Below are 26,865 nucleotides of genomic sequence, written 5' to 3' on the forward strand. Positions count from 1 at the left end.
TAGAAAGACTATCTTTTCAGTTTGGTCATTACATAATTTACAAAAATATCCCAGGCAGTGATCCCAGCACAAAGGGCACATGAGAGCATAGGTGGAGGTCTGCCTCATTTTAAGAGGATGCTACATTAAAACCAATGGGGAGGGCACCAAGGGCAACATGTCAACTTCAGGCTTTCTGGAGAGGTGGCCTGGTGCTTGGAGAACATTTGTAATTGCTCAGCTCCCAACTTTCAGATAGGCTTCTTTTCAAACAGAAGCATGTAAGATTGGACTTATTGTTTTTCTGCTAGAATGAAGTTTTGAGGAAAAATACCTTCAGGAGGGTTTTTTTCAGCTATTGCAATGATACAATCGCATAAGCATGCCAGGAAGTTAGATGGTCTTCTTCCCGTATTTCTCCCACACTGGTCAGGACATGATGCTCAGGTACATGATAACACTGCTATTGTGTAACGAGCTATTGCGCACCACCCGACATGGAGCAAGAGATCATATCCTGGTCCTAGTCAAATGCAGCTTGGCTCTCCTCTCTCGAATGCTAAAGGTAATTTACTACATGGAAGATTTCCATGTACATGCTGTTATGATACAGCAATGACTATTATTACAGTTCTGTAACGTGAACAGTACCTATTGTCTTTCTGCACAAAAAAAAAAGAGGCAGGCTTGACCTCACCAAGCCCATAAGAACACACTTGCTAACTCAAGCTGCACAGCTGACATCAATATAACTGCTTTCATGGCCACGTGCAGTTTCCATGTGTCAAGGACATGAACACGAAGAGAGCTTGTACCACATTTCACTGGACCAGGTAAGATTTCCGAGAAACACCATCCCCAAATCAACCCACTGTAAAGCACAAGCCTGCCTGTGTAGTTTGTAAGTAACTTCTGCATCTGGAGGTAGAACAGCTTGTTCTTAGATTGTCTTCTATTTATTTTAGATAGAGAGGTGAACTGGTTGAAAAACAGTTCTTGTTTTCCTAGGTAGTTGCATTTAACACAGTAAGCAGGAAATCAATCTCTTCAATGAAAACACTAAGACAGTGTGCCTTGTAAAACAGGATGGATTGAGACAAGGAAATGGGAAAAACAGAGCTTGAAAGGAGCAAGGATCACTTTTACAACTTGGTGAAGGAGGGATACCAAAAGTCCCAAAAGAAACAAACCAGAAAGCTCTTTAAAACTCCTCGCATATTGAGAAGCTTTTAGAGTTAGAGAACTTTGTATTTCTGCAACTCAGTCATGGGCTTGCACACCTAATATCTGAAACTTAGCACAAGGAGCCAGGCTTGTGGCTTATCATCAGTCTCAGCTGAGACAACTTTCCACAATTTTGGCCGAAATGCAATTGGTAAATACATAGGTAAGACAACCTGGAAAATCCCATGCAGAAAGCAGGACAAAAGATTGAGCTGCTATTCCCCAGAGGTATTAAACTCGGGAACTCTCAGCTTTTAGTTTGTGAAATACTTCAGCTACAGAAAACAGTACGAACTAAATAGTATCTCAGAATCAGGCACTGTTCCAAACTCCATCTCCCTTCTCTTGAGAGTCCATCTGACAAACCCCTGGTATTGCAGAATAAGAAATGCTGGAAGGTTGGCACTTCTGGGTGCTCTCCTGAAGACTTAGGTACTTCAACACGTGCACCTGTGCTGTTGGATAAGTACTGTTCCATGGAACGATTTTACTTCAAACGCATTCACTTTACGTCTAATGAAGAACATCCTTCCTTATGAAGAATAAATAAATAAAATGACTTGTTTTTTTTCTTTTCTTTTCTTTTGTGAAAGTCCCTGGAGAAACACAAGGGAAGGTCACAAACAGTCTTCAGAGAGGCACAGTCACCCTGAAAGTGCGTGTGTGGGTATCATGAAAATGTTGTGGGCTTCAGCTCGCTTGGGGAGCGGAAGCTGTGCTCTTCGAGCAGGTGATCAAGGAGACACTCCTGGCAGCAGCTGATGAGTGGTGGAGTCAGAACCATAGCTGTGGTGAAGAGCATCTGATCCGCCATCAGGGTGGGAACGCGGCCAACAAATTCTAGGTGAATAATTTCACGCAAAATGAATTTGTCAAACTGTTTGCAAAGCATGACTTCATATTCAGGGAGGAAATATGGTGGTAAATTTTGAGGCGAGAATAGATGAGTGGACTGGATTTCAGAGACAAAAGGAGATGTTTTATGAGGGTCACTTTTCTATTTGAGAGCTTCCTTTTCCTTTGCTAATTTGAGCCCAGCACAGTTCAGAATGCTGGCTGGATGGGAAAAGCCATGGCATGCCAGGAAAGAACTGTATTTCTAGTATTTTCAGGGGTACTGCGCTGCCTGCAGTGTGTTGCAGGGGGGACTACCCGAGTGTCACAGGAGGACAAAACACACCTTGTACAGCCTAAGCTGTCCATGGAGAATTCCTCCTAGCTAGACACAGTCGGCTGTGAGCTTCGTGGAAGTTTTGCAATTTTGGATCCAAAGATGACAGCTCATTTATATCTTGAAAAGGAGCATAAACATACACAATGCAAATCTGGCTGCTAGATTCAGATCATCAGTTGTTCTAGAAACTTGGACTACATTAGGCAGTAAATAATGAGAGAAAAAATGACAACTGCTTACAAACTCTACCAAGATGCAAAAGAAGCAGTAGGTAGCCAACAAGGAGAAGAGGCACACAACACTAACTTCTGCACATAGATGTGAAAGTCTACAATCCAGATACAGTGCTTTTAAAGCAGTTTTCCCTCTTTGTCATGTACTTTGTGAACACCTAAGAGGTAGATGTTATCCCTTTCCAATGACTGGACATGAGCTGCAAGTTTCTTAAAAATTGCCTGCCAGTAAGTTATTAGTAGGATTTTTCTTTGCAAACATGAAAAAAATTCACCCTCATCTTAGAAAATAACCAAATTTTGTCCAAACCCCCTCTGTCCAGAAAACAAAGATAGCCTTCCAGAAAATAAATAATATATATATACACACACACACAAGCAAAAGAAAGCTTATTAACAAAGAAATACACATCCAAACGTGCAAAGCAAGGATAGTGGCACACACTAAGACATCACAGTTGGCCCTCTGCTATGTCAGGGTTTGCCAACCTTGCCAGGCACAGTATTTTCAATGAGGTGAATTGGGAACCTTTTGCAGATCATCTTTCCTTGCATTTCCATATAAGTGCCGACTTCATAAAAGCATGGAAGGGGACAAGCTGCAAATCCATATGCAGGAAGAACTTGCTAATCCTCCCTACAGCCCACCTGTAGGGAACCTGACCTGAAAACATATGGCTGCTATGGAGCAGCTAGATGAATGCCATACTAAGAACATCAGCGCACTTTCATGCTGATTCATCTCCCAGACCCCTTAATGAGCTTGTACAAAGCAAAAAAAAAAAAAAAAGAAAAAAAAAAGCTGAGCAAATGAGCATGAATTGCAAAGGTGGCAGGCCTCTGAGGGCCAGCAGGTCTGTTAACACCCCAAAGGACTGCAAGTGTCTGCTCTAGCTTTTTGTCAAGGCTCTTCTGCAAAGGGTCATCCAGGGAGCACAGGGAATGACAGCACGAGCTGAAAGTTGAGAGGGGAAGGAGCGGGATACACAGAGGTGCCTGGGCAGCACTGCCATCCATCCGTCAAAGCAAGCAGCTGCCAGATCCCTGAGAGCAAAGGCAAAGGGACGTGTGTATCCCGTTTGTTTTGCTTTCACCATGTTCCCCGTGCAGACGGACACGGGCCTGCACTGCCATGTTCCCTTGTCTGCACCGAGCCTGTTCCTGCACAACGCGCTCTGCTCCCTTTGTGCTCAGAGTGGCTGATCTCAGGCCCTTACCGGGGCCATGCAGGCACAAGGGAGCCTCTGAATCTGAGTGGTAGGACCTGAGGAGGCAGGAGCTGGCAAGGCCCAGCAGGAGAAAATCTCATCACCCTGCAGAGGCACTGATCTGTGCAGAGTTGGCCAGCTTCCATAGGGCATGAAGGATGAGGGTCTGACGCTCCTGGTGCGTAGGTAAGTTCAGCACAGAAAATGTCACGTAACTATCCCCAAGCTGCCTTGGAAGGCTCCCAAGCAGCATGGGCAGGCTTAAGCATCACCACACACTTATTCCCTTGTCTAGCAAGCCTGTATAGATGTGCTTTAAAATCCCACATAATACATGTGAGCTTCCTCTTTCACAAAGGCAGGTGCGTAAATCCTTCACGTAGACGTGGACAAGGACTGTCCCCATCTCATTCACATAAAAGCACTGGGTTTCCTAATTACATCTACAAGTGATGGTAAGTCCACAACATTCATCATGGCTGCACTCAACAGTCTCTTGGCTTCTGCCGTGGAACAGGAGCCAGAAACTCAGCAGGGTAGCAGGGCACCTTGCTGGGGCAGGACAGAGCAGGAATGTTCTGTAAGATCTTTCAGCATGCCACCAAATCCAACAAACTAAATTCAATTTTTCTGAAACTTCCCTTGAGTTGGACAGGTTTCTAACATCCGAAGGGGGATTTGTGATGGCTGATGGAAGGAGAATAAGAAGAAAGCAAGCAAGTTCCAGCTGCACAATGGCACTGTGATCACATGGAAAGCTAGAAACCAAAGGCCAGGATCAGCTCAAGGAAAGACTAGCTAAGTTACTAACAGCTTACAATGGTGAAAAAGGTGACCAAACACACTCAGGGAAGTTGTGGCTATCAAGGATCAAGAAAATACCAAGATACTCTGCAAAAAGACATGTGGCAAGCACCACTGCTTGTTCTGTATTCAGACATACTCCAAACCACAAATGACTGGGGAACAGCCAGAGGCAGGATCTGGGATACACACATCCTTAGCTAAAGTCAGTATGAATGTTTCTTACCGACATGTACTTGACTTGGTGGGTTCCTCCTGGAGTTCTTGGAACTGCTTCACCTCCGTATAAATGCCTAAATGTTTGTATGAGCACTGGATGTCATAGTTCACAGGTCAGAAGTAGCAGCTGGAACAGAAAGGTTTAACATAAGTTCCCTGATTCTCTCTTTGGCTTCAGCATATGAAAGCTTCTGCTGACATTGCAGTGAGACCCCACAGTATAATCTTGAGAACTTCTCTCAAATGTTTCTCCTTAAAACAAACAAACAAATAAATCCCCCAATATGCTACAATATTACAAGCTGGTGGTATCTCCCAAGATGCTGGCAAAGTGCTCAAAGGTCCCAAGCTCTGCTGGCAGGTAACCATGGCACTGCAAATTTTGTTTGCTAAATACTGGCCCTGAAAGGGAAGGCAAAGGTGAGACGCTCACAGGCTACGGTGCATGTTGCTAAGCCACTAAGCAATAACATGCCATATGTCTTACGGGTGTGATGGCATCAGCCAGAACAGGCATGTGACTCAACCCTGCCAACATGGAACTGAACATTGTAAAGCATGTGGCCAGATTTCATTTTCACCTGTTCGCATGCATAGGTGATACTAGAAGATTATTCCTCGAATGCTGTCCTTTGGCCAAACATTTTCATGTCCCTGTTGGGACTGCATGTCTTTGAAAATATTACCTTTCCATCCCACAGTCTAAGCAGAGACAGGGGAAAGAGGGAGGAAAGAAAGTAAATAGCCACCCAGCATGGCAGAGGAGGTGCAGTTAGCAGCCGACCTGCTGAGTCACTCCTCTGCAGTACGCTGGGTTTTTAGGGCAGGATAAGGCTCTTGCCATTCACCTTTTCCTGGCCACCGTACGCAGGTGTTTCTTGCAAGGATGAGTGTTGAAGAGCCTCAAGTGTTTCTGCAGACACTAACTGAATGTGGTTAGGCCAAGTCATAATTTACCAATACCAGCTGGCTCTCGGGATGAGCAGAAACATGCTGGGGTCAGGATGTGTACAGTAACTCTAATAAATTATTTTTCACTGGCTGCCTGCACTCATGCTTATTAACGCAGTTTGTGCATAGCTCAGGAAAGAAGCTGCGGTGAGAACAGGTGAAGGAGAGGACGAGGTTCACGCTCCCTGCATGGACAGCCTGCAGTCTGCACCATGGTGAGTCCTTGCTTTGGGATCAGCTCCAGCACTGATGCTCAGATTGGAGGAAAAAACTGATGTCACGAATCGGTTCAGACGTTCCCTACTTATAACAGGCAACATCCCAAAAGAGAGGGCATTAATGATTAGTGAGTGAATTGGGATGGAACAGAAGCATGCTATTGCTGCCTTCACCTCCTGCAGCACCAGAAACTCTGTGCTTTGGAGAAGTCTAAGTTCACTTTCTCTGGTTCTTTTGATTGCTACATACTCCAGCCCTGTCCTTCTGCAGCACCATAACCTCCAGAACACTAAAGGTTGGGTTTTTGTTTTGTTTTCTTCAGAAAATCTGCTCCCACAGTGTTTTCAACTCAGTTTAGGGCACCAACACAACCGGCTCCTCTACTTGCACCCAAAACTACTAACCAGCAAGATTTCTACCCCACATCTGTGACAGTTTCAGGGATAGGTCAGCACAAACCTCTGGCTTGGAAACTGGCTATTTTCATAGCATATAGCTCAGACTCAAAGGCCTGCATATAGGATCAAAGCAAAATGTGGCCCCATTATGTCAGTGGCAGTATTCTCATGCTTCATAAAGGATCCCCAAATGCAAGTGTACCACCCACTGCATGAAAGCCTCCCTCAGAAGCACAATACACCCCTATTGCACACCAGATGTCCAAAAGGCACTTCCTACATATTCCATTGGCCATTGCTAGTTATGTGTGCACTGCAGCACATTTTGAGGTTATTCACAAAGTTGTGGCATCTCCATTTCAGTCTCTACCTCAGAATTGAAGTAGCCTTTGAATCAATGAGGGATGCCTGTGAGCCCCCTGTATGGGCTACAAATGCTTTTCTGGATAGGGCAGAACGTGCTTTACCGAAGTTGAGGTATGGAAAGAGAGCATCACTAACATACAAGAAGATAAACTAGGAGCTGGCTCTTCTCAGCATCTGAGAAAAAGAGGGGTCAGCAGGTCTTTCATCTCCCTCCCCCACCAGCAGCATTATCTATGATGGGACTCTGTCATCTGCTGACATAGACCTGGTCCAGCTGGAGAAGCTGTTTGTAAAGGAAAGGATAGTGCACAAAGAAAGTTCAGAGTGTTCCCTCTTCATTTCTCTACAGGACCCAACTCAGCCATAATGACTGCTACACTGCCCATAGGGAGAGAAGTATTCTTGGAGCAAACTGCATACTTTTCCATCCCCAGACCTCCTCCACCCTCCTTCAGATTCCACCCAACCTTTGCATCTGTACACTCTTTGGAGCAAGGGCTCATTTTTCACGTATATATGGCAACTAGCAAACACCATTCCAATAACATGGCGTTATCAGCAAAAACACGGCAACAGTTTCAAACAAAGACCCATGACAAACCTGCTCCATTGTGCTGTGAGGGTTTTAACTGCATTAGGATTGCAAGAGCCATGGCACATAGGGAATATTTTTCGCTAACCTCACTAAGCTCTTTTAAAAAACAGCTTATATGTGACAAAAGGCCCTAATTAAGCACACAGCCGCCGGGGCAAGATCGTTGCATTACCTTGTTGATGGCACACTCAGCTAATCCTCGCGGAAAGTCCCCTCCAGTCCCCTGAAGTCATTGTAACATACGCACAAGTGTGCGTGCATGAGTATAAATAAAAAAATGCATCATGGACCTTGGTCACCAAATCTGGCCTTGTTTGTAAGCATTCTGCTTGCCACAGCCTTTTCTAGCCTTGACGTGATGGGGAGGAGGAAGGTGTCACCTGTTGGTGTCCTTGACAGATGTAAGTGTGGGAATGTGAGGGGAGGTATTTTAGAAACAGGGAAGGAGGCAACACCGCTCTCAGTGGCAATGAAGGGTCCAACAGAGGTTCATGATGAAAGGTTCAATGCCAAGAAAGGAAATCTACTTGGAGTAAAAGAGAATTAGGAACTGGAGAAAACGCAGGGCAGTGCTTCTCGATTCTGGAAGGAATGGAGAGTGCTAGTAATGACAAATTGAAATAGCACACAAAAGCAGCTTCCGTGTAACCTGCTCAGCCTAGAGGTGATCAGAGGTCACTAAGACATTTCAGAGAAAGCATATGGAAAATATACCTTTTTGACCACATTCATGGTACAGCTGTCACACAATCATCCCCCTTCTCTATGCAATGTTTTTCTCATGTAAGCTGAAAGATGCAAGAAAAGATGTTGGTAGAACTTTAAGATTTTACAGCAGTTTTCATTTGTATTCTTAATTGGGCTTTCCAAGAAGACAAAAAACAACTATTTGGATTTAGGGATTTTCCCTGAAAATTTGAAACAGAAATGAGAAGTTGTTTCCTTGTTATGCTTTCTCATGTGCTTGAAATTACCAAGAAGAACATTTTCATATCATTTTACAGATGCTGCTCCCCTCTTCACCCATTTCATCCTCTTTCATCATCTTATGTTCTCAGGCTTACACGTGTGAAAACTTCACCACACAAAGCAGAAAGCAAGGTCAGACCATCTTGCATTCTGTGCTCTGTGGTAATGCAGCCACTAATAGCACTGTGCAATTTAGTATCTGCTGTATCTGCTGTACAGGACATTAGAGCAAAGGAATGGCTCCATAAGGATATAGATTAGTTATCTATCTTTGGCTTCTGCTTCTTCGATCAAGAAGAAATTTATCCTTGAATCATGGTGAAAGGAAATTGATTTACAGACTGTCTTTATGCATTCATATATACACACACATGTACAATGCCTAATGCAGATCGCAGTGAGGATGCACACAAACCCCATTCTCCTGTGTGTTAGCAGTGCCAGAAGGCCACAGGGAAAGAAAAGCAATCCCCACTTAGCTGAGCACTGGAAACCTGTATTTCAAGTCGTTTCTGTTTGCAGAACTAAGTTGAACTCCCCTGCACCCCAAGTGGGAGGCAGAGCAGCCCTCAGCTGCGGAGCTCCCCAGTGCCCATCTGCACGGAGCGCTGCTCACATCTGAGATGGCAGCTCTGCTAACCCTCAGTGAGCTGAAAGGCAGGGAAAGAGGAGCCTGGGAAGCTGCTGCTTAGCTACCAGGGACTGGTCCTTCAACCTCCAGCGCCAAGGGGCATAGAAAATGCCCAGTGCCTCATTGCTATTTCAGCATTTGGGCAGCCAGGATGTTTCAGCTTGGAGCAAGTTTGGACAGGAGATTGCAAGCGTTCCCAACACGAGGGATGCCCCATTTTCTACACAACCACACAGCTTCCATTCCAGAACTGGGCAGAACTGGAAAATTATACCATATATTAATGCAGCATGTGAGAGGGTTACGGTTTACCTTTTGTTCTCACTTAATGAGAGGGCGGGAGAGAAGGGGGTTAAGGGAGGGGTGAGATTATGATAGATGAAGAGAACTTGCTTGGCTAACTCTCCATAGCCTGTAGCTACTGCAATATTTATGAAAGAGAAGGTGCATCTTGGCAAGTTAACCTGCCTGAAATTGGAAGGCTTCAGATGAAAGGGAAACCCTGTAAGGTAAAACTGAGCTGTGCTTGAGAGGAATACAATGGCAGAAGGAAAAAAGCTTTGAGTGCTCTATCTCCTCACCAGTGCACCAAGAGTTTCCATTCCTGAATACGAAAAGAAAACAAAGTGCTCCCCAAGGAGCCCAAGCACCTACAGCATCAGACTCCCTTTTCTCCATCCAGCAGAAGCCCTGTGGCCTGTGTTAGCACCGCAAAGGTAAAAGGACATTGTCTGATTTTTGCTGAGTTTTGAGATTATCCGCACAGGAAGGGCAGGGCCTTTGGGTGGCCATTACAGGACTGCTTTTTCAAGAGGAAAACCTTGAAGATGCTATCATTGAAGACATTTCCTGCTTCCTGTATAATTCTTATTGACTCTTAAAAACAACAAAAGAAGACTTTTCTTTCAGCATTACCAAAATTTCTGAATTACCCGACACCACATCTGAGCAGAGCTTGGACTTTTTAAAAGAACAAAAATATATCTCCTAGATGAAAAAAGTATGTCAAGATCCCACAAAATATACTCCTGATTTCTTTTTAAACACAAGACATGGAAACAACTTTGAAAACGTTTAGAAAAAAAATATATCTTTGATATAATATAGATAAACTTTAATTAAGATCTTGCCTTCGGGCAGATCCACAGCCCTGGCATCTCAGTTCTTATCTACCAGCATGAGGCACTCCCAGTATCCAGCGCTCCTTTGGAAGGAGCAAGCTCTCTGCAAGCAGGGATGGGTTTATTTGTTTGCTTAACTGTCTCCTCCAGAGAGACAGCTCCAAAGCATGGTGACTTGATGCTGCTGGAACCAGAGAAGAGTTCATTTTCAAATGTGGATGAAAAAATAATCTAGATCTTTCTCATTCTCCCTCCCACCAAAAATAAGTGTTTCAGCCAAACTGGATGAGTGGCTGTATTTTCTTTCATTATTCAATATTGCTTTCATTTTTTTTTTTTTTTAATTGTTATTTCCCTAATTTTGATCTCAACATATCAGTAAGTACAACACAGCGGTTTCAAAGCTTCAAAGGACAGTGCAGCTTTTCCAGTAGTTTTTCCTTATTGTCCCTCCCTTCCCACGCCAGCCCCAGCACACGGGGGCCGGGAGGGGAGTGCATGGCAGTCTGGAGGTTCTCACACCCCTCTCCTGTCTAGACCAGGGCTATGTCTGCTTTTCCACTGCCCTGAGGCTACAACTTCCAGGGAAGAAAATACTAAACTCGAAACATTCTGCCCATCTTGGCTCCTTCCAAGAAGTCAAAGCCTGTCAAAAGCCAAATTCCCACGTCTGGCTTAGAAACCATCCTGCCCAGTTTGCAGCTTTGGTTGCTCAGCCAGCGCTGCTGCGTTTTGGGCACAGATGGGCATTCACACAAAGCAAGAATTTCATGGGGACAGGAGGAAAAGCATGGAGCAACAGTCCTGGGAGCTGGAGAGGCTTTAACCAATTTACATCTCCTCCTGAACGCTTGGTCTGACTCACACTGCTGGTCCTCCGACCTTTCCATTCGGGGACCTTTGGCTCACCTGCTGCAGGCTGGGCCAGGGTTCTACTTGCAGCATTAATCACAGCCGGCCCTCCCGACATCTCTGTAGCAAGCTGGGGTCAGCAGTGGTGTGCTGGGAAGGGGGAGGAATACTGCGAGTCAGTCAATCTGCTGCCTGGTGTCACCAGTGATTTATGGCCCGCTTCAAACATGGCCATTGATCTGCTCTGCTTTCCCCAGCACACTTGTCAGCATGTAATAAAGCCAATGGGAATTCCTGTGTGTTGACTCAAAGAACTGAAATATGCTCAGGTTTGCTTAGTTAAAAAAAAAAAAATAAAACAACACACCTGAAGTCTCCTCATTTGGGAAGCAGCTCAAGATTTACAATCCTGTAGAAATTTGCAAAGGTAAGAACAAGAAATACAACCCCAACCAGCCCTTCAGGCAGCTGGCCAATTAATCTTTCCTTTGCTGTCTGCTGCCTGTTTGCCTTTCTGCCTTTAGCAGTTTTGGAAGATCTAAGCAAGGCAGTAGCGGTAACTTCCTCCCCGCCTGGCCCGCAGTGAACCCCAAGAGCCGTCCCAGAGGTGAACCCACACAGAACCCTGGGCTGAGTCTCCCACGAGGGCTGCTCTGGAAGTCTCCTGCCCCTGTGGGGGTTTGAAGCCATGCAGTGTTGAAGGAGAGCAAGAACTGCAGGGCAAGCAAAGTGCTGTGTCCAACAGAGAATCATAAAGCTTTGACAAGACCTCTAAGATTATCTAGTCTGACCGCCTACCTGCCACAAATATTGCTCACTAAACCATGTCCCTAAGTGTCATATCTACGTGTTTCTTCAACACCTTTGGGGGACAGTGGCTCCCCCAGCACACACATTGCTGGTCACAAGGGAACTGATGCTGCTCTGCCCTTGTACGGCTTGGCCTTGCAGTTGTAGCACTAGGTCACTTCCACTACCCAGTGATATGAAAACAGCACTCCACTGCTTGGCACGGATTATACACTGAATACACCGAAAGGGTAACACTTGTTTAGTACAAACACTGAGGGAGGGCACTTACTCTCCTGATTTGCACTTACAAAATACAAAACTCACACCCCAAGCCAATCACATTTCTCAGACAATGTGTAAAAATATTCCAACTCAGATCAGAACGCTTTCAAGAAAAGACAACAGCAAACTCCAGAAAATTCTCTCGTTAAAAGGAGCCTTCCTAAATGTAGCACTGACAGATGGAGCTAATCAGAAAGAAACTGATAAGCCCCACCATTTTCATTCTGACAAAACATCCACTTTGTCTGCAAAGAAAAGTGCCATTAACAATTACCACGCAACAGAACAAACTGAACTGCAGAGCAGAGCTTCTCCACAGGCCTTATTAGAACAGCTAACCTAGGAGTACAGCTCCATTTCAGAGCACTCGCAAATACTCAGCGAATACTCACCCAGAAACGCAGGGGTGAACCATTTACATCGCGTACCTCAAAAACCACCAAATTCCCAATCAGTGGCCATTAAGATGTTGGCCCCAGTTCAATGAATTTTAAATCTCAGCTACCGTACATGTCATAACAATCAAAGAGCATAAAAAGAGGCACAGACAGCGGCAGGTTCCTAAGAAATATTAGCGCCAAGTCTTGTTGAGTAATGAAGGAAAACTCTCACCTATGGGACTTTCCACAATTCTTATCAGTTATCAAAAACCCCCAAGAGACACACATTCTCCAGTCTTGCTTTTTTCTGGGGTGAACTTCCCAGCACCCTGGAGAAGGGAGGAGAGGAGCGGGAAGAATAGAAAAACCTTCTCGAACAAAACATCAACATTTAAATGGCATTTACTTTAATGTTTAAAACACCTACTCTCATTTGGGCAGCCTGGGAAGGATACTGAGGACAGCCCACAGTAGTGCTGGATTCCCCAATCCAACGCATAAAGCAGCCTCTGGTTTTGCCCAGCCAAACACTGTTTCCAATCAAGTCTATCCTCATGATTGTATCTTTCCACCCTGACACGCAGCAGGATTGGGAGACTGGGGAGGAGGCGATCCCATGGGAAAAGAGGCCATTTCATCACCAAAATCATAATTGCTAGGACAGAAAGAGGGATTTCTTGCTTTCTGTACTTTGATTTTATAACAGAACTGCCACTTCAAGGAGGGCAGAGACATCAAACAGCTGGCACCTCTTGTGTTGAGATCACTACTGAATTCTTCTCCTCTCTGGAGCAGCTTTTGTGGCTTTTCTTGTCCATAAGGCAGTCTCAGGGTAATGAAGTTTGTCTTAGCAGCAAAACAGATGCTGCCTCATCTCTATAGCAAAGGGAAGCTTTTCCCCAACAGACCCTGCCTGGCTAAATCCTACTGTAGCAACCAGCTGGAGTCTGCACGTAAACAGCACACACATCCAGAAGCAGCTGGGCAGTGTGTGTAAATGCTGGCATCTGCAGTTGGGCACTTGGATCCCAGCTCAAATCTTCAGCACAAACCTCGCAGCAGGGGTCTCTTAGTTTCATGAGTGAGCCCAGGAGCGGTTTCCCTAAGAGTTCTAAGACCAGCACAGATTAAAATGTCGGCAGGGGAAAGACTGCTGCTATGCTTTAGCCTCTGATTTCAGTGCTATCACCTCCCAGGCATCAGTCAAGAAATATATGGCACCTTACTGGTGAAAATAATAAATAAATAAATAATCAGATCCGTGGGACCGGGGGACATAGATGAAAATCTAGTCCTAAATATCTCATAAAGCATGGTAGAAACCGGTGCAGAACACTGCCAAGAGGGATGCTCTATCCCAGCACTCTACAGAAGAAAAGACAGAAGCAAATTTCAACTGCTGACTTCCCCCAGATCACCCAGTGAAGGTCCAGCAAAAAAAAAGCAATGAGTACCATGCCAAATACTCCCTCACATTTTCCCAGATAAAGAGAGGAGTTGTTGTTCTATCTCCCAAGCCTTGAGCAAGGCAGTTAATTTGAGGAGGGCAGTTTGATTAGGCTCAAAATTGCCTGGAGTAAAAAAAAAAAACATCCATCAATGAACACAAGCTAATGGGATGGTACTTTCTGGCTACAAGAATGCACTCCAGTGGATTTGTCAGAGCTAAAAATGATAAACTGAGGTTTAACATAAGCCACTAAAACTTCAGATAGGAAACAAATGCAAGAATCGCTGAGGTTGGAAAAGACCACTAAGATCATCGAGTCTAACAGCTCTTCACAATGCAGGCAGCAGGAAAAGGGACACAGCAAAATAATGCACGGACACCTGCCCATGCATCACCTGGATACCACTGCAGAACAGGGACAGCCCCACCACCAATGGTCAAATCATCTTTAAAAACCAGCAGCATTAAGGCATCAGTGAAAGGTGGGAGATAATACCCACAGATCCTACTTCCCCACGTTAAGGAATGAGTGTGTAGCCACAACCATTTTATTCAATCAGTTGGAACGTGCCTATTACTTTGCTAAGTCTACCCCAATGCCAGATGACAGCCCTTCCAGGAGGCAGAGCTACAGAATCACTCGGTGCAGATGCAGATTGATTGCTGCTCTGGTGCTGTGTTTGCACTCAGTCGAGGATGTTGGAAAGTGTTCTGCTCAGCTACATGTAAACTGTCTCACTCTGTGACTGTGCATGCATGTCCACCCACTCACACGGGCTCATTCACCACTCTGCAGTATTTTCTAGGCACAATCTGACGAGCAGCCCACGTTGTCACAGCCTGAGGTATACAGCCACTAAGCTCATCTATCTGCATTTGATCTCGCAGCAGAAGAAACAGTCTCTTGGGACACTCAATACAGCTAAGGGGAAAACCAGCTCCTCTAATCACACAGATGTCTGTGCGAATATTTGTGGGTACTGCTGTAACACGGTACCCATTTTTTGTGCACAAGCAGGTTCATTTAGCATGACAGGGGTAACATTTTTATTGCCTCTGGTTGCTTGGGCCAAGGGGCAGAATGCACTTAGGACATGACTACCCCACAGTGCTTTTGGGCCTGAGCTTACGGCAGCACACTTGAAAAACTCAGGAATAACTGTTTATTGAGTAGATTTTAACAATAGCCTTTGTGCCCTGCCTATGTGGTAACAGAGTGTGCTTAAGCCACTGACAACACTGAGTTCCTTGAAGTCGCTAATGGGTTAAAGCTGGGACATCTGGTGAAACACTAGCCTCAGCTGTTCCTCAAATGACATCTTCTTGGGTCAAATTTATCTCTTCTTGCCAGTCCATCTGCTCACAGCATGTCAATGGTAAACACTTGAGAGTCACAGAGCGAGCGAGGCGGCAGACAGCAGTGAAGGACAGCATCTTGGAGTCTAACTAGATAGCGATACGGGAGCAAAAATAGCGCCTGCCTCCACCCACCCGTCATCTTCCTCCCACTGTGCTCCAGGGTCAGGGTCAGGCCAGGGAAGTGGCGTGCCACCCAGAACACACGGCCCAGACCACCCGAGGGCTAACGAGGGACTTATTTGTTCCCTAAGGCAACAAGGAAAAAGCCAGCACATGCAACTCAACCCACTACGGTCCTCGCTCATGTTTCCAATGCCCCGAAGGAGCGGTTCACACCCATGCTGCCAGCTGGGGAACGGTCCTTTCATTTAGCCAGACATTCCAAAGCCTCCTGGTTTTTGCTTCCCACTCCTGCTCACAGAACACCAACCCAGAGCAATGCAAATGGAAACAGGGGGCTGCCAGCAACGTGCTTCCCACTTTCCAAGGAGTTATAAACATCAGGGTCAGCATTTTTCCCTCATCCCTACCCACCTTTTCAGAAATCCCAGCACTTGCTTCTGGTTGACGAGCAACCCCAACACCAAGAGATGTCAGATAGGCATCCATATCTGTACCAGCACTGAATCATGATGGTAAGAGCAGCACAGTGGCACCGAATTGACTTTACTGGCTAAAAATTAAGGGAGAGAACCGTGGTCTGAAACCAATATGAAAGAAGGAACATTCTAAGGATTTCTGGAGGTCATCTGGCACGTGAAAGTGGGCAAGGAGTCACCTCATGGCTGGGGTAGTCTGAGAAAAGCAGTTAAAACTGCCCCTGGTTTTGGCCAACCAACAACCACCCTCTGAGACACATTAAGCTGATGGGTTGTGATCTGGTGAATAAATCTTTTAGTTTAAAACAGGAAGGCATGAGACAAAGGCTACAGTTTGTCCCTTGGGTTACAAGGACATATTCCTGGTTAAATAAGCCCTCTGTGCTGTTGCATCTTGCTGCCATCGTGATTATGTCCTGCAATTAATGAGGATCTGTTTCAAGCTGGCCCTCTCCTTTTCATGATGAGAACTTCCTACCTTAGTCACACAGACTCTTCTGCAACAGAGTCAGAACACTGTACTGTGCTATTGTAGGTATCCGCTCAGAGCCAGATGCTGCCCAAGACTCGGAAAGGGAACATCATCATGAGCCCCATGAAGCAACAAGATTTCTTAGCGTGCTATGAATATTTTTGAAGAAATCAGTTATTTCACTCTTCCAGTGCTATGCATTTGCTCTGAGCCACACGATTATAAGAAAAGCATTTGTTTTCTCCTCCCTAGACTTTTCCATATCTGCAATAAACTACACTAACAACATAACTTAACCCCCTATCCCCGGCGCATGCTGGCAACTGGCAAAGCCCATGTTTCAAGACATGCTTGGTGCATTACTGCACAGCAGATCAGACATTTAAGCGTGCGTCAGACACTGTATTTCTCCATTCTCGAAACTGATCCTGCCAGAGTGTGCTTGCTGCAGAGCCAGGACTTTAACCCGAGAGCGCAGCTGCATTTTTAGGTATCATGTTAATACAGTGCTGTGGTGGGGATTTTGTTCAAGGGAGGGTGGCTCCAATCTGACCTTTGGCTCCAGAGGCATGCATTAAAATTAAAACCTCTCTTCTTGAGTGACCCAGCACTCATTTTGCTCCATTCATACAGTACCGTGGTTTTAAGACTTGGACACATTCTCACCTAGCAGCATACATGGCACTTTGCATTGGCAAACATGCCAGCAGAGGCCAAGAGAAGAGCAGTACATTCTCTAATATTTCTAACGCAAGAAGTCTTCTACAGATATATTAACTCAGAAAACAGACTGATCTTGGCATTGTCCATTTGGCCTGGTGGTATCCCAGCTCTGAGCTTGGATTCACAGCCACAGATCAAGAAGTGTCATTACAACCAACAGTAAAGCCAAGCCAAGAGGCTGCTGTGGGATCTTGCACCCTGAGAAGGAAGGAGCAAGGAGGATGATGGCCAGGGGAGGCAGAAGCAGCAATGGGAGACCTGCTCAGCCTCTGCTGCCACATGTTCTTGCTTTGCCATGGGAATCTCTCACTCTGCCTTGAACTCTCTCCTGTTCCCGTGCTGCCCATCCGCGGGTGAGGGAGCCTGGAGGTGCCATGTGTCCATCGGGTCTGCAGAGGGCTTGGTATCCCCTTCCCGAATCACCCAGCGCAGCCAGCTTGACTTGATGAAAAGTGACTTCCTTATATTTTTAATTGTGCTACCCTCTAGTGGTCAGTCCCATCCCCTTGAAGCTCAGATCTTTGCTCCTGGCGGAGTTGAGGCCAGACTGCAAAACGTGAAGACCAGAAACTAGCCAGGTGCTGGACAAGAATGACTTGCACATTTAAAAGGAAAGAGAAACCTGGAGAGGTAAAGTGCTAGCCCAGACAGAGAGCACTTCACCACCCATCTCTGCATTGGTCTGAGGAAGGGGAAGATCCCCCTGCTCAGGCTTGGCAGAAGCAGGGTGAAGCTCAGCTTCAGGTGCTTGCAACACAAAAACCACCATCATCTCTCTTGGAAGGTGTCCAAGAGAATGAGCTTCCTTCCTCCTTCCTTCTTGCTTCCCCTGCTCTCGCACACCAGGCTGTCTGGCAGCTTAGATGTGGAGCAGAAACACTCCACGTGTCAATAAAAATGGGTTAGAATTCAAGGAACGTCCTTACAATTACTAAGATAATTGCTACATTTCAGAACAAACGTTACTTAATGGCGCTCAATTATCTTGTGGCAGGGCCTGCAATGGCAGCAACTAATTGCCTAACTAAAGACTTTCTTCTTTCCACCCAGTGTCAACATGCACACGTGCAATCAGACCACTGGTGCTGCTATGAAGAAAAGGGGTTAAGTAGTAGCCACGGTCATATTTCTAAGCTCAGAGGACAGATGTCTTACCTCAGATGTTACAAAGATGTGAAGCAGAGATGGAAAAGCCCAGGAGGGAACAAGGATATAGGTTTTTTTCTTTCTTTCTCAAATAGAGGACTCAAGTGAATGCACAGTGTCACTAGGTCAACCCTTACAAGTCTACATACCCTCCAGGCTTAGCTGCATTTCAGTGGCCTTGCATAATTTATCAGTCTGGAGAGTACACGGATATTAGCAAGAAATAATAATAAAAAATTCAACTATATGAAGAGCTGCTTTTTGTTCTTTCACCGAATCTCTCTTTTGGCATTCACTATTTGCCACTTCTTCACTTCTTCCTGATCTTCTCTACTATCTCAATAAACTCTCACAAGGAAGGAGTCTTTCACTGTGCCTTGGCAGAGGAGGAGTACTCCCTATCGCCAAACCACCATCCCTTTTCCCTGGATCTTCAGTCTAACAGATGAAGGAACACAAGACCTCAGATCAGGGCATTAACCTTGTTATAACATCAGATTTTGGTTTCTAACCTCCTTTCTGCTTGTGTTTCATCTGTTCTTACGACCACACAGAGCTTACCACAGAGCCAGCCCCAGGCCTTGTCTCCTGAACACTGGGTACCCTGCATCCCAGGGCTGTTCCTGCTCAGCTCAGCATTTCCAGACTCACACTTCTTAGACATGAATTCCCAAGGCCGTTCTCTTGTTCAATTAGCAGCTCAGCTCCCTCCCTTTGAATCCCCTCTTTATTTCTCCTAATGGTATTTTTTTTTTCCAATTCATCACAGTTTTCACAGCACCAATAAACAAACTAGGGTTGACCACCCAGTGCAAAGACCTCCTTAGGGGCCTTCAGCTTTGTGGAAAACTGCCTGTTCTCATCCTGTTTTTGCAGTCTAGACAGTTTCAAACCATGGCAACAGTTTACTGTTTTCTTTCAAATCACTGAATGATTTGAAGAGGTTTGAGACAAAGGCTTCAAGACCCCCAAATTATACTTTCAAATTTACTTTTCCTCTGTGCTACCTTAACAGCTCTCATGGACCAAAGAACACAGTTCCTCCCCCAGAATAGCATGGCCATTTGCTCCTAGGATTTTCTCCCTACTGTTTAAGTTTACTGTGCTTGATCTCTGGGCAACATATTTTGGCTAAAAGCCTAGGAAGAAGACAGGAACCAGTGGGGCATTAACTTTTGTAGGCTCAAACCGGTCACTTTGACAATTGATAACTCAGCAGGGAGCAGCTAATCACCCTTAAACCCGTGGCTAGTTGTCTAGCAGACACTTAGTTTGCTAGCGATGCACTCTCTCTCTATTTTCACACATGTACACATAGGCTAATTGTTTCACAGTACTAACCTCACCTGCAATTAGACACTGCTTTAAGCCTTTGATCTTTACAGCTCTTCAGAGGACAGCAAGATTCCCACATAAAAGCCCTTTATTACTTTATACTGCACGTGGGAGTGACCCTATACTCCTCTATTTATTAAAAAAGGAAAGTCCTTACTTGATCTCAGAGATTCCCATCGAGTTGAGTGAGGCTACAGCAAGGTTGAAATCTCATTTTAGGGAACAGCTCTCCCAGGTGCTAAGGATAAGCTATCAATGCCCCAACCTGATGGCCTTCACCTGCTGTGGACTGCTGCTCTGCAAACATCCCAAGCACCAAGCCCATCCTAGAAATGACCTTCTTGAGGCATGCCTTGCCTTGCTGATTCATTTCCAATGGTTATTTTTGCTTAAGCGATTGCCCAGCTCACAGTTGAGGCTCAGCACGTTATCCCTTCTCAGGGATCTCTTCCATGGCCCTGTAGAGGAGAGGAGATCTCCTCCTCTAGCTCTGCACCGTGGCAGGATGGCACATGTGCCTTCTGAAGAGCCATTTGCCAAATTTTGCCCACTTGTTTTTCAGAGAAGGGGTTGAGACAGTGCAGGTAGCTCAGAGGCCCAAGCCATAGGTCTGGTCCCAAAGAAAACAAAACGTCAGGGCCTGAAGGCTCTTAATTAACTCTATTAGAGTGATAATCAAGGCCTGCCCAACCCCACAGGAATGGAAAAAACCCTCCAGTGTGAGACAGGCATAAAGGCACTGGGCCGAAACATGAATATTTTTACCCACTGTTAGTGGTTAGAAGGCAGTGAGAGTGACGGAGGGGGAAAAGGAGAGAAGGAAAGATCCTCAGCCCTTGCTTTAACAACAGCATGTAAGAAGCAGCATAGAAACCATAGAGATTTCTGTGCAGTGCTTTTACTTTTTTATGGGGCTGCTTTCGAAGCAGCTGAAAGGTTTAGATGCTGTATTTTTTTACAGCTCATCGGTGCACAGTAAAATGTGCCCTTAACCACTTCCTTTTTTATTATTTTTAATTTGATTTGGCTTAAAAATAAGTATCCTCAGCATTTTCTTGCAATGGAGCTGATGGGATGGTGCTAATTTAGGAGAGCCAGTATTGCTCCCCATGTCCTTGGGCTCCAGATGTGGCTTTTTACCTCTCACAGGGACGTGCTTCCAGAGACTGCTCTGAGGTAGTAGAGATCCTGGCCCTTAATGAACTGCCCAGGGTACAGCCAGCCTGTGGAGATAATCTGCATTGGGGAAGTAAAGCCATGCCGTCCTATATTATTTCCTTAACCAGTGTGTAGAGGAGATTCATGTAAAGGAGATTCTCACGTGTCTAATAAGCCATTTTCCCTGTGACAAATGGAGTTCTATCACTTGGGTACCTCCTAGCCCTCTCTAGATGTGAAGAGGCCTTACAGCAGCCAGGGCAAAGCCATCCCACACAAGGAGCACTCTGGAGCTGATGCAAAAGGACCCAGCATCTGGCAGGCTGTAGGAGTCAAGACCGACTCATATCATTCAAACTGTGTGGGTTTGGGGTTTCAGAGGTGGGTGTTGATGGAGATGTTGTAATTAGAGTGTCCCAGAACCTACTTTAAATTATGAAATCAGCTTATTTTTTGTGCTGCTTTTGGAAGGAAGTGAAAACGTCAAGCCACATTTCTTCATTTGAGTCGGCAGGCAGCGGATACTGACCTGTGCCTTTCAGCACGATCTGCAGTGTTTTCCCAAGCTGCTTGCAGCTGTGCATCTCCAGTGTACTCCAATAGTGGACTTTTTAGAAGACAGCCTGAAGTACAGTGCTGGCAGGCCTGGCAGACTCTCTTGGCACTGTAATCGGTACCAGCATCTCCCACCTGCTGCCCACCAGTGTGGTACCCCTGTGTTTAAGCACACAGTGTATATGTGTTACCAAATGCAAAATCCCTCACCCACTAAGCAGTCAGTTTAACCTGAGGTTTCAGCCCTGAGACATCTCTTTTGGTTGTAAAACCTGCAACATGAGGTCATCATTCAGAAACGTTCCACATCATAAAATGGCTCTCAAGCATGGCTTGCCCCATTTGCAAAAGTCAAACAATCACAAATAATGTCTATTCAGAATCATTGTTAAAGGTTCCCTTTTCTTTCTAGTTTCTTTGCTTTCAGGCAACACATTTCACCTTTTAAAAATCCCTTTGCAGCTGTAGGAGCTAGAAATTCACTTTGATCTTAAAGAACAGAGACTGGGTCAGGGAAATGCAAGTGAATGACTGGCCCTGGCTTAATGCATGTGCTCCCCAGGTGAACCACCACTCACCCACTCAGACCACGATGTGACCACTTGGTTCAGCTGATGTTCTTTGCTCTGCACTGAAGGAGAATTTATACTGGGAGCCTGAATCTCTCTGCTGTGCTTCTGGAGCTGCTGCACTACGGAGGAAGAAATAAGGAAAGGGCAAGTAACACCAACTTCCCAATTAAAATCACAGAATAGTGACATTGGAACCCCAAGTCAAGTTTTGTTTTCTGCTTTGGTCCCCAAAAGCCCACCACTGTGAAACAGATGAGAACAAAACTGGTGGGGCTGCTGCCATTCAGCTGAGCACAGGACCTTCCTTACTGGCAGCTGTGGATGCTGCAAAGGCAGTGAGGAGTTGGCTGGATGTGAGCCCTTCTGTGTTTGTTGTTGCTGGCATTACCATACTGAGTGGCCAGCAGACATCATCAGCTCTCTTCTTTCATCTTACAGGCCTCTTATCTTCATATGCAACTGGAAAAAGCCTATATCAGCCAGAGACCATGGTCTGTGCTGTTCTGGTACCTGTAACATTCAACAATAGGTGCTGCAAGAGTAGGGCTGCTGCTCCCCTCACTCTTTGCCAGAAGTCTGTCAAGCAGCTGCTCTCTCTAAACTACCCTGCTTAACAGTGCCTTCCTTTTTTTCCTTCTGCCCCTCCAGGGACTCATATTTCTCACCTCCCACTGAAACAGTTATTGGAAAGTATATCCTTCACCTCTGGCCTCAGCGTCCCCTTCTCCAGGCGGAATGGAAAATCATCGATGATGGGGGTGGAGGGTGGCAGCTTGTTCTCAGCTCATCAATCTATCACACGTGTCACAAACTTCTGCAGAGGCGAGCTGGCTCCAACCCTCATTTATTTTCAAGTGCAGAGGATGTTTGTGTTTGATCGGATATGATGGATAAATGATTTCAAGCTGTGGGTTTCATTTCATCACTAATCACAGATACGGGTTGCAATCCTGTTCATGATGTCAGCGGCTAAACTTCTGTTGACCTCCCTGGCAAGATGGGACACTGGTCATCCTGAAATAAATAACAAAATAGATCAAAGGGGACATAAGAGGGGGGTATGTAAGATGACAATGGTGTCGATATTATCCTTAACTTTAATCCTGCCTGTGGATTCACGTATGAAAGCGATACGTGCTTTCCTGTGTTACTAGGAGCTGTGAAGCAGGAACATGTCATTAAGGAGTCTCAACATTCCAGAGAAGATAAATCCCAGAAGTTTCTCAACAAGGCGCAGTGTGCTCTTATAATATCAGTCAGACCTTTGGCTTAGCTTTGTAAAACCTCTGCCTCCTGCACAAAGCCTGCCTTTGGGGCTCCCTCCATTCTGCTGGAAGTCACTCTGCAGTGCTCAGAGCTGCTGGCACAGCCTTTTGCCTTCAGCATCATTGCCTTCCCTTTTTCCCTGTGCACACAAAGTACCCAGACTCCCTTTCCAGTGGCATGAAGACTTCCACTCCTCTCCAAGTCATTTGGGTGCTCAACCAAGGACTGCTCTCAGGATTCAAGAAAAGCATCATAACTCTCTTTTCTTTTTCTTTTTCTTTTTCTTTTTCTTTTTCTTTTTCTTTTTCTTTTTCTTTTCTCCACCTGGCTCTTTTTTTCACAAAGCCCCAAAGCTGCCATGTTAGAGCAGGGAAATGGATACTAAAGCATCTCCTCTTACCTCCTCTGTGCCTAACCAGGGACTAGCGCTCACCCACACTTCTCTGTGGCACTTCTCTGGCCTCCAGAGACTAATTCCTGAAGTTAGGTACTAGGGCAGAGGTTTTTGGTTTCCAAAACAGACACACTACGGAGTGGCCAGAGGCTGTAGGTACACCAAGCAAGGGTGGGGTAATCTGGGGGGAAGCTTTCTGCCTACAGGGAGAGCAGGATGCGTGAGAGCAAGTCTGCGGTGTTCAGCTGGAGCAAAATTACCTGCAGATCATCAACTTGATAGCAGAATTTAGCGCAGGGAGAGCCAGGCCTGGTGAGTCACCATGCTACCACTGCCAATTACCAGGGCTGCTGACGGCTGCAATATCCCAAAGAACATGGAGTGGGGACTGGCAGAGTGATTGCCAGGTGAGTTATGGAGACAGACACCCTCACCAATTGGCAGCACCTACCTGTGTCTGTGCCTCATCGCAGCACCAGGCCCTGGGATGACAGAGAAGCAGTGCCGGAGACCTGCCTGCTTTCAGCACTCATTTCTAGCAAGGGCTGTGCTCTGTACATGGCATGGCCATTCTGCTTTCAGGGATGGCCACAAGCTCCTGCTCTGGGGTACACACAAGGAGCTGAACTGGGCACAATCCCAGCATGGTCACAGCCAGTGAGCATCTGAGCCTGCAGGTGAGCTTCTGGGCAACTCCAGGAAAAGGTTCTGAAAGAGCTAAAGCAGTGAAAGCAAACAAAACAAGAAGCAATCAATCTGGTCTTCAAGATCACCACAACTTGGTAGGACAGATGAAGATGCTCAGAAGGCTGGAGCACCTCTCCTATGAAGAAAGGTGGAGGGAGCTGTGCTTGTTCAGCACGGAGATGAGAAGGCTCTGGGGAGACCTCACTGCAGCCCTCCAATACTTGAGGGGAGCTTACAAGCAGGAGGGGGATTGATTTTTTACACCTTCTGATAGTGATGGGAGAAGGGGTAAAGGCTCTAAGCTAAAAGAAGGGAAATTCAGACCAGATATTAGGAAAAAGTTATTTACTCAGATGGTGGAGAGTCCCTGGCATAGGCTGCCCAGAGAGCTATGGGTGCTTTGGAGGTGCTTAAGGCCAGGTTGGATGGACCCTGAGCAGGCAGAGGGCAACCAGTCCATGGCAGAGGTTGGGGCTGAGTGGGTTTTAAGTTCTCTTCCAACCCAAGCTGTGCTATGATTCTACAATTCTAGGCTCCACTGCCTTCTGTTCAGTCAGTCCCTCAGCTGAACAAACTCCAATAGTTGCTCCTAACTTCAGACCTGCACACCTCAGCAGGTACCTGCTGCTATTTTGATACAGTGGTATCCTACTCCTTCTCCATGCAGGTCTAAACAGAACTGGGATGGGCCCCCAAACAATTAAGCTCGGTCTATTAATCAGGAATCATATAGCACTGGAGGGTGTGAAGAAGCCCTTAGTACCAAAATGCTTTGACAATCAAACAAACATCCCCAAGTGACTGTAGGTATTGAGCATAGTTGATGCACAGGCACCCAAAGCAGCTTTGAACTGTCTAGCCATGCAGTCACATAGCAGAGAGCTCAACAAATCCTTCCTGAGAAGATAGGTGAACTGTTGGGTTACTGCTGCATGTGAAGCCAACTGTCCTGCCTGCTCATCCAGCACTACCTTTGCCAGCTTGTCCAATGCTAGCTCCAGTCTGTGCAAACTAAAACAATGGCACAGACTAGTGCTGCTACCTGTACAGTTTTAAGGAATTACATCTACCTTATATGGTACATTAGAGCCATCACCCCTTGCATACCATCTCACGTGATCAGTACTGCACCCATCTCACCATGAAAAATAATAGATTCTCCAGCAAGGGCTATAGAGTTCATGTTCATTACTACAACTCTTGTTTAAGAATCAGTCACTTTCCCTACCTTGCAATTAGGATCTTTGCTTCACGAATGCAATCGGAGCCCAAATGCACCACCCACCCATCACTGGGGTTCTCCCTTCCCTTTGCCCCAGGTGGAGGTGGGGATTAGATGTAGTGAGGTGGTACTTGGTTTGCAGAGGCTTTAGATGTTGCAATTGGTAGCACAGGGGTGCAGCTGGCCTAAATTAAGTTAGACTGGGCTAACCAGAGGGATTTTTCTGGGTTTCTCCAGCACCACATTAACCACAAATCATAAAGTAGCAAGAAGACTTAAGAAAACGCTCACATCTGAAATGCTTTCTCCCAGAGCGATCCAAAAAATAAAAAGTCCCATGAGGTCAAAACAGAAATGAAAAGTAATCGTTGGGGTCTGAGGTTCTACAACACACGGAGTATTGAAATGACTCACCCAGCCACAGTCAAGCTACCAGATTTCATGTTTGCTCAGCCCTAATCTTTGGGTGTTTTTCAGCAACTGGAACTACGAATTAAACTGCTACACTAGAAAACAGTCGATGACAATGGAGGTGGGGTAATTTTACAAGGTAACTTTGACACACCAATGTGAGAAGGTTTGAGATCCAATTTTGGTTTAAATTTGGAGACTGAAGTTCATCTCAGTTCTTATTTTGCTCAAATGGCCTATTCAGCTCGAGTACATACTTTGCATCCCTATTTCCCTCTGCTGCACGATGGAATACGATGCCATGCACACTGCTTGTCATAGCTCAGATCCTGTCTTACATTTCTCTAATGCCTTGCATGCTGCAGAGTCTTGGAGTGTTTCACAAGCTGCTGCATACGTAGCCAGCATCAAACATGTAGCCACTTCTGGGGTGGAAGACAGCAATAACTGCATGCACTGTGCTAGGAAGAGCAAGATTCTGTCCCGGAAGAGATACTTTTGCATAACATGTCATTAAAGTCAATCTCTGAACAACCCAGCAGGCTGCTAGCTACACGTTTAGCTACGTCTGAAGGACTGGAAATATTACTGTCGAGGTGTGAATTTGCAGTTCTAGGCAATCTATTTCTGCTTAACCTGCAGGCAGCTGTTTTCATTGCTTAGGTACAACATAGACCAGTAATAGATAAATATCAATATAGTTCACAACCTTCTGTGCCCTCTGGAAAGGGTAATGCTTTCTCAAAGGATGCCTTCAAGAACAGAGCTAACATCAGTTGGGAATAGAGTTCAATTGCTGGAGAAAGTCATCTTCTGCTTCTCACTGCCCAAACACTTGGAGCAGCATCTGGTGGAAAAGACAGAAGTGCGAGGAGTGCTGTAGAAAATACAGTTTGGGAGGGAAAAGGCAGAGCTGCAGGGAGGTTTAATTTGTAGTTCGTGGTTTGGACTGTGGTTCTCAATAAACTGCATTAGCTTCGGAGACTGGGGATTGCACAGCAGTAAGGGTGTAACGCAGTCTCTATTCTCCCTGGGTCTTCCGCAGCCCTCTCAGTGCTTTCACATCCCTCCCCTGGCTGAAGCCATGGCAGCGTGACAAGTCCACTGAATGCCACAAAG

General features: G+C 45.8%; 1 protein-coding gene across 5 annotated transcripts in view; it reads right to left on the bottom strand.

The window, feature by feature from the left end:
- Positions 1-26,865, bottom strand: part of TP63 (tumor protein p63) — a 162,850-nt gene that overhangs the window by 123,871 nt on the left and 12,114 nt on the right. For 2 of the 5 annotated variants that reach the window (XM_090147404.1, XM_090147403.1), the window contains exons 1-3: positions 21,773-21,896; positions 21,169-21,353; positions 4,849-4,968 (exon numbers count right to left, since the gene is read on the bottom strand). The gene's annotated coding sequence lies outside the window, so the exon portion shown is untranslated. Of the gene's footprint in view, positions 1-4,848; positions 4,969-21,168; positions 21,354-21,772; positions 21,937-22,431; positions 22,781-26,865 lie in introns of those variants that run through there. The other 3 variants (XM_090147402.1, XM_090147401.1, XM_090147408.1) reach the window with 3 other exon arrangements.

This window comes from Phasianus colchicus, chromosome 10, assembly GCF_987193195.1.
Source record: "Phasianus colchicus chromosome 10, bPhaCol1.hap1.1, whole genome shotgun sequence".
Taxonomy (NCBI): Eukaryota; Metazoa; Chordata; class Aves; order Galliformes; family Phasianidae; genus Phasianus; species Phasianus colchicus.